Source organism: Echinops telfairi, unplaced genomic scaffold (genome assembly GCF_000313985.2).
Source record: "Echinops telfairi isolate 266 unplaced genomic scaffold, ASM31398v2 ScPeMD7_4225;HRSCAF=4972, whole genome shotgun sequence".
NCBI classification, from domain to species: Eukaryota; Metazoa; Chordata; class Mammalia; order Afrosoricida; family Tenrecidae; genus Echinops; species Echinops telfairi.
The window spans coordinates 7,921,294-7,929,936 of NW_022108124.1; positions in this window are offsets into that span (position 1 = coordinate 7,921,294).

Consider the following 8,643-nt stretch of genomic DNA (forward strand, 5'->3'; position numbering starts at 1 on the left):
TAATTTCATTTTGATGAAGAAGGATGCATTGATTTGATAAAGTTACTCAGAAAATCTTATAAACTGGAAGATTGGACTGCATTTATCTTTGAGCAAAGAGTGAATTTTCTCAATAAATCACTATTATAAGTCATAAAGGAAAAACAAAGTCTTATAATAAAGAACCTTGATGAAACTCTTCCTACATTTTGTCCCAGTATATTGAACAAGAACATTCTTTTTCAATGTTGTATTTAGCTGGTCCAGAAAAGTCTGGAAATAGCTCCCTAGTGAACAGGCAGGGTATTTTTCTGTGAGTTTGATTCTGTTTATTTTTATTATGATCTATACACACACACACACACATACATTTTCCATTTCAAGCTTGTTTTATACAAAGGGAAAACCCATTCCCAATGAGTCACATTCAACTCACAGCTGTGCTAAAGGACATGGCTGCCCAGTAAGGACAGAGCTCTTCCCCAGTCAGGTGTGCAGGGCTGCCATCTTCACGGAAGCACACTGACATTCCTTCCTCCTGTGGAGCTGGACCCACCAAACTTTCCATTAGCACTTCCCCTGGTGTTGCCGGGCCTTCATTATTTTTGTGGTGGTGTGCGAGCATCCCCATGACCTGATTCCAAATTGTCTACCATCCTTCACCGAAGCTCAGTGCCTGCTAGGCAACAGCTCGCTCATACGTCCAGCTTCACTCCCACTCTTGGCAAGGACTTGTAAACCTTGGTCTCTCGATACGTATTCTCCTCGTCTAGAAAGGTCATGTCCACCATGTAGTTATCAGTTTGTAATCCTGTGGGGGCTTGTATGTTGTTGTGATGCTGGAGGCTATGGTATCCGTATTTTGCATATCATCAGGGTCACCTATGGTGAAGGGGCTTCTGAGGAGGTTTCAAGCTTAGAATTGACTACAACGAAGGATGGGGTCATCCACTTCTCAGAAATTAGCCCCGGAAACCTAATGGGTAGCAGCTGAACAGTGAGTGACAGTGTCAAGCAATGGAAGAGTCTGTCCCCTTCTGAGGGATTAGCCACAGAACAGGTATAGCAGTGATTGCAAGATGGCACAGGGTCGGGCTGCGTTTCACTCTTTTGTGCATAGGGTTGCTATGAGTGAGAAACTACTGGGCAATACCCAACAACAACAGATATGTCATACAAATGGGGTCTTTTTATACTTGACTTATTTTACTTAGCTTAACGTTTTCAATTGTCTACTCTCTCCTCCATTCTCTGGAATGGATTTATAACTTGGGAACCCTCGCCCATGCATTTCAGACTCCCTAGATGTATGGAAAGCAGACATGAAGAATCTGGCTGGGGTGAGGGCTAGAGTGAATTATGTGTTGCTATGGACCACGTGGAGTCCTAGCAGGCACTGGTTGGCTAACTTGGCTGCTGAATCACCTTGGTAGTTCTTAAAAGAACTGGTACCTGAGTGTTGCCTCCAGAAATTCTGATTTAATTGGTCTAGAGAAAATCCTGCACATTAGAATCTTTTTAATCATTTTACTGGGGGCTCGTACAACTCTGATCACAATCAATACATTCATCCATTGTGTCAAGCACGTTTGTACATTTGTTACCATCATCTTTCTCAAAATATTTTCTTTCTACTTGAGCCCTTGGTATCAGCTCCTCATTTTCCCCCCTGCCTCCCCCACTCTCCCTCCCTCACGAACCCTTGATACTTTATAAATTATTTTTTTTTTCATGTCTTACACTGTCCGATGGCTCCTTTCACTCACTGTGCTTTCGTCTGTCCCCCAGGGAGGGGGGTTATACATAGATCATTGTGATGGGTTTCCCCTTTCTCCCCCACCTTCCCCTTCCCTCCTATTGTTGCCACGCTCATTATTGGTTCCAAGGGGTTTTTCTGTCCTGGATTCCCTGTGTTTCTAGCTCTTATCTGTACCAGTGTACATCCTCTGGCTGAATTTGTAAGGTAGAATTGTGATCATAATAGTTGCGGGGAGGGCACTAAAAAACTAGAGGGAAGTTGTATGTTTCATCGGTGCTATACTGCAACTTGACTGGCCCATCTCCTCCTCATGACCCTTCTGTAAAGGTATGTCCAGTTGTCTACATATGGGCTTTGGGTGTCCACTCCACACTCCCCTCATCCACAATGATATGATTTTTTGTCCTTCGATGTCTGATACCTGATCCTATTGATGCCTCGTGATCATACAGGCTGGTGTTCTTCTTCCTTCTGGGCTTTGTTGCTTCTCATCTAGATGGCCACTTGTTTATCTTCAAACCTTTAAGACCCCAGATGCGATATCTTTTGATAGCCAGGCACCATCAGCTTTCTTCACCACATTTACTTATGCACCTGCTTTGTCTTCAGCAATCGTGTAGGGAAGGTGAGCATCATGGAATACCAGTTTAATAGAACAAAGTGTTCTTAAGTTGAGGGAGTACTTGAATGGATGCCCAATGTCCATCTGCTACCTTAATACTAAACCTATAAATATATGCACATAGATCTATTTCCCAGTCATCATTTATAAATATATTTACATATGTACATGCCTGTGCTTGGACCTCGATAAATGACTTCTGCCTCCTAGTTATTTCCTCTGTTTCCTTTTACTTTCCTCTTGTCCCACTATCATGTTCATCCTTCATTTGGGTTTCAGTAATTCCTCTAGGTCACATTGCCCTTGATCAAGCCCTACCAGGCCTCCTACCCCCTCCTTGCCATTGATTTTGGATCACTTGTTGTTCCCTTGTCCCTGGATTTGTTAACACCACACTTCCTATCCCCTGCCTCCCCCTCTCCCAGGTCCCCCGGAACTATTGGTCCTATTGTTTTCTCCTCCAGCTTGTTTATCCCACCTATCCATCTTGATAGACCTGTAGAGATAATAATATGCACAAAAAACAAGACAGAGCCAAACTGACTTCTATCACAAGGTAAGTGGTCTAAGTACTCTAGCCACTTCGTGGGAGGAAGATGGGACTGCCTGCTCCCGTCAAGATGTCCAGTTTGACTATTTTATTTAGGATTACGATGAGTTGGAATAGACTAATAGGAATCAAAATCTTCCAACCATCTTTCTAGTACTTGGGAGTTCATAAGTGTTTTAACTCCTGTAGCTCTCTGAAAGGGATCCTCCATTATTAACTGCACCTAATTAGGTGAGTGGTGCTTGCTTTATATTGAACCTCAAACTTAGATTGATGTTGCACTTGAAAGTTCATAGAGGGCATAATACTCAAATTGAGGAAACGGTTTCCTGTGCAAGGAAGAATAGAGGAAGTGAATCACTTTGTAACTCTATGAGAGCATTGAAGAATATATAATAATAATGTGTTTTCTCTAACTGTAGGAGCATTGCTGGAACATTGCCTTTTGTGCTATGAACTATAAAGACTATATTATTACTAAAACAGGTTTACCCAGAGATGCCCATTTTTGGTCATCTCAATCATCTGCCATCTGAGAACAGAATGTTCATCTCTTTCCCTTTCTACACTCCCATTCCAAATCCATGGCTCCTGCTATTTCTTCATTCATGCTAGACAAAGAGAAAACGCAAGACTCATAAATTGGCACTTTCTACACCTTCAGTCAATCACATAAGCAGAAACATAGGACATAGCATCTGGAGGTCATATTGGTGTTAGATGAATTGTCCAAGAATACGATCTAAATAACAAATTAGTAATCATCAATCACCAACGAAATCACTCATATATTCTGAGCCCAGATAGGTTCTAAGAATCCTGGTTAACATGGCACTAAAAATGAATGGCTAATAGTTGGTCTTATTTCAGGAGATGGGGTTTATTTATTATTTTTGCCATAAAATTCACTTATTATCTACACTGTAGCACATGGACAGTGTTAAATAAATGCTTGTTGAGTGGATGATTACTGTTCCCAATTTACAAAAAGAAAACTAAATCTATGCTTACATAGATGGAAGCACATTTTCCCTGTGGAGTCAAATAAAAGTGCTTTTATCATCAAGTTCTTTGATAGTGGACTTTCCCAACTACAGATGGTGAGGATCACACATAAAAACTTAAGTGAAAAACTTATTTAGAGATTTGGTTATGCAAATGAAATCTATTCATATTATGAGTATATACACAAACATAACTACAACCAGAGTATAGTGGAAAGAAAAAACTGGTTAGGCTTTGCCTCACCTTTTCCCTCTACATGACCTTGAGGCTCAGTTTCCTCAGCTGTAAAATCTAAGCACTGGATATTCATATAACTATCATATATTTTTATTAATTATCAGCATCAGTATTGTACATTAAGATTATATTTTATATAGCAGAACTAATATCAACCTTAACTTTTAACCTTCTTTTTTATAATCATTTTATTGGGGCTCATACAACTTTTATCACAATCCATACATACATCAATTGTGTAAAGCACACTTATACATTTGTTGCCCTCATCATTCTCAAAATTTGCTTTCCGCTTGGGTTCCTGGAATCAGCTCCTCATTTTCCTTTTCCCCTCTCCCCCTCCCTCCCCACTCTCCCTCCCTCATGAACCCTTAATAATTTATAAATTATTATTTCATCTTATCTTACACTGCCTGGCGTCTCCCTTCACCCTCCCTTCTTTTGCCCATCCCTCAGAGAGGGAGTTATATGTAGATCCTTGTGATCGATTCCCCCTTTCTACCCACCTCTTCCCTCCTAGTATCGCCAATCTCATCACTGGTCCTGAGGGGTTCATCTGTCCTAGATTCCCTGTGTTTCCAGTCCCCATCTGTACCATTGTGCATCCTCTGGTCAAACCAGGTTTGCACGGTAGAATTGGGATCATGATAGTTGGGGGGAGGAAGTGTTTAAGAACTAGAGGAAAGTTGTGAGTTTCATTATTGCTACATTGAACCCTGAGTGACTCATTTCTTCCCCACTACCCCTCTGCAAGGGATGTCCAGTTGTCTACAGATGGGTATTGGGTCCCCATCATGCACTCCCCTTATTCATGATGATATTTTATTTCTTCCCTGCCTTTGGTGCTTGAAACCTGGTCCCTTCGGCCCTTCATGATCACATTATGTTGGTGTGCTGCTTCCATGTGGGCTATGTTGCTTCTGGGCTAGATGGCTGCTTGTTTACTTTCAAGCTTTTAAGACTCCAGACGCTATATCTCTTGATAGCCGGGCACCATCAGCCTTCTTCACCACACTTACTTATGCACACATTTGTCTTCAGCGTTTATGTGGGGAAGGTGATCACACAATGATGGTTATTGTTCTTTGGTGTCTGCTACCAGATCCCTTCAACACCTTGTGTTCACACAGGCTTATGTGCTTCTTCTTTGTGGGCTTTGTTGCTTCCGAGCTAGATGGCCACTTGTTTGCCTTCAAGCCTTTAAGACCCCAGATGCTATATCTTTTGATAGCCGGGCACCATCAGCTTTCTTCACCACATTTGCTTATGCACACGTTTGTCTTCAGTGATCATGTTGGGAGGGTGGGTATCATGGAATGACCGTTTAGCTGAGCAAGGTGCTCTTGTATTAAGGGAATGCACACGAGGAGGCCCAATGTCCACCTGCTACCCTACTACTAAACCTATAAATATATGCACATAGGTCTATTTCACCTATAATCATAAATATATTTACATATGTACATGTCTGTCTGTATTTAGGCTTCTATGTATGCCCTTTGCCCCTACTCCTTTCCTCTATTTCCTTACGCTTTCCTCCTGTCCCATTACTATGTTGAGCCTTCATTCTGGTTTCAGTAATTCCTCTCAGTTACCTTGCACTTAGTCACTCCCTACTAGTCCTCCCATCCCCTCCCTGATACTGATTTTGAACCACTCGTTGTTCTCTTGTCCCTGGGTTGGCCAACACCTCCTCCCTTCCCCTACCTCCCACACTGTCATGTTCCTCCGGGACCATTGTCCCTTTATTTTCTTCTCACATTGTTTGTCCAGCCTCTCTTATCTAGGTGGACCTGCAGATATATTAATATGTGCATAAAATTGGCGATGGCTTTGACAGCACCAAAGTGGCACATAAGAACATGGCAACGACGGCAGCAACACCGACAAGCTAACAACCAAAAAAGCCACTGACATACAAAATTTAAAAGAAGAGAAAAAAGAAAAAACAAAACACATAGGCAGGAAAAAAAAGCCTGTTAGTAGTTCAAGGTATGTCTGTTGAACTTTAAGAGTGTTTTCCACATGAGTCTGATAGGGTGCCACGTCCTGGCCCCAAAGTCCATCCTTTATACTCCCTAGTGACCTCCTTGCTCTGCTTCCATTGCATGCCCCCAGTGTTTTGCCTCAGTGTGGTGGGGTCAGCTCAGTCGCACATCTCACACTGTGTCTCCAGTGCTGTCCTGTGTAGGGCCGTGGGTCAGTGCAGGATGTCACATCTCGCCGTGGGGCCGGCTATATGATCCTCTCTGTACATTGGGCCCTCTGAGCCGGGCTATCGTCCTCTGAGCTTGGTGGGCCTGAGTGTGCTCCGTTCCGTTCTTCTTCCTTCCTTTGTTTCAGCTGCCTTCTGGGTGTGGTGTTTTAGGTCAGTTCCTTTCCTACTCCAGACAATCTATTTCCATTTTCTGTGGTACTCCCTTCCATGGTGGGGGTTGGGCTATTTGTGGTTAGGGCCGGCGTATGGTCCAGTCTCTTTGTTTAACCTATTTTCTACAATCCACCAATACATTTCACTCAACCTGGTTTTATGGATTTATTTTTATCTTAAAAAGAAAGAGATTTTATATGAATTTTTGTTTTGCTAGTGGTCTTTGATGAAGGTGTCAAAACTAGTGTCTGATTTCCCCCCTCCTCTTAATTGGAATGACTTGTACTAGAATATGCAACAGTATTTTTTTTTTTTACTTGTAAATATGTAGGGATATCTACAACATTTTGTGAAGTGAATTATGAAACATATATTCTCTGGCTGAGGCAGAATTGTTCCAGAAAAGACCCATGCTTGAATATCCTGGATGATCTGCTACCTTCTAAATACAAAAGGCCCAATCGAATGTGAATCTTTGCAAATAGTGTTCACACAGGAATTCCAAGTCACCCAATGGGGAGCAGCTAATTGGCCAGACAATCTTGGAATGAATCTAGTTACTGGTGGGCAGGTGGGGCACATCGCAAAGCACCACATCCAAGCTGCAATGTAATTTGTTTGTAATTACCATGTTTGCTTGGGAAAGGCTGTGAGGTCTACTCATTGCTCATATTCATATGCTAATTGACTGTTTGGAGATTTACAAACTGGGTTTTACAGTGTCCTTTTCTATCGCCTGTGGTGATCTGAATAGTATGTTATTTATTTCATTCTTCTGAAACTTTAGGTTTTAATATCTTCAATAAAGATAAAAAACCTTATCACTTATTAAATCTCTCAACTTTAACTAGTGAAGACATTAAGAATGTATTAGTTTTAAAACGAGTCTTCTACTTCTCTGTTTTTTGGCTTAGAAAATGGCATATTTTCCTCTGAAATGTTTATAGGTGTCAACAAGCAAATACTGATTTATGCACACAGTCGCAGGGGCCAGGGAGGTGGGAGAGGGGCACGAGGTGGTGAGAAGAGAGCAGCCAGACTACAAGTGAAGCCAAGAAAATGGTGAGCCAGGTGCCTGCCCAGCAGGAAGCATGCCCAGAGCAGAGCTTGGAAGCCCAAAGTGGGTCAGATGGGGTTCAGAGGAGCACAGGTGCTAGGCAAATTCACTTCTGCAATCTGGGAGCAATCATGGACCAAGCTGGCATGCAAGAGCCTAGGCAGAGAGATGACCTACAAGAATGAAGAGGTAGTCAGAACTGGGTCAGCCAGAGGATGCACTGAAGAAAGTATGTTTGTGAGAAGGGAGGTAGATTCATAGGGAAGGTCATGTGAGGTTTTGCTAGGCAGATGTTTCTCCTTCCAGAAGTTGAACTTAGGAGCAGAGATTGTGCTGCTTATAATTGTATCTCCAGAGCTCAAGTTTGTTGGAGTATGGAGATAAGAGACTGGTGGCATAGTGTGAGTGCTTGTTGTGTTCTTATTGATATAAAACTCCCAATGTAGATTGTTTTATATATATATATATACATATATATGCTTATTTAACATAGAAATTATATTCATATATATAATTATAGTCATATATAATTTCCATGTTAAATATGTAGTGTCTATACTTCCTGCAATGAGAACCCTGGTTGCATACTGGTTTCAAATGGGCTGCAAACAACAAAGTCAGCAATTCAAAACTACCAGCCATTCTGCTGGTTGGTGAAAAATGAGGCTTTTTACTCCTGTGAAAGAATTTTAGTCTTGGGGACTGTGTTAAACGGGGTTAACCAGAGAAACAGATCTATGGACATTCATATGTATATTGAGAAAGATATTTATATCGAAGAGTCATTGTACATCAAGAAAACATCACAACCTGTCCAGATCAAGTCCATAAGCCTGATACTAGTCCATAAATTCCTCTTCAGACTCATACAGCACATGCAATGATGCCAAATGCAGGAAGATCACAGGCCAGTGGGTGCAAAGTCTCATGGATCCAATGGCAGTGGAAGCATCTCAGCAGTGGCGTGGGTCTCCACATGGCTCCTCCAGCTCTCTGAGTGTGACTCTTCAACAGGAAGGTGAAGTAGAGTGAGGGCCTCCTTGCAGGTCTCAGCAAATCTCCC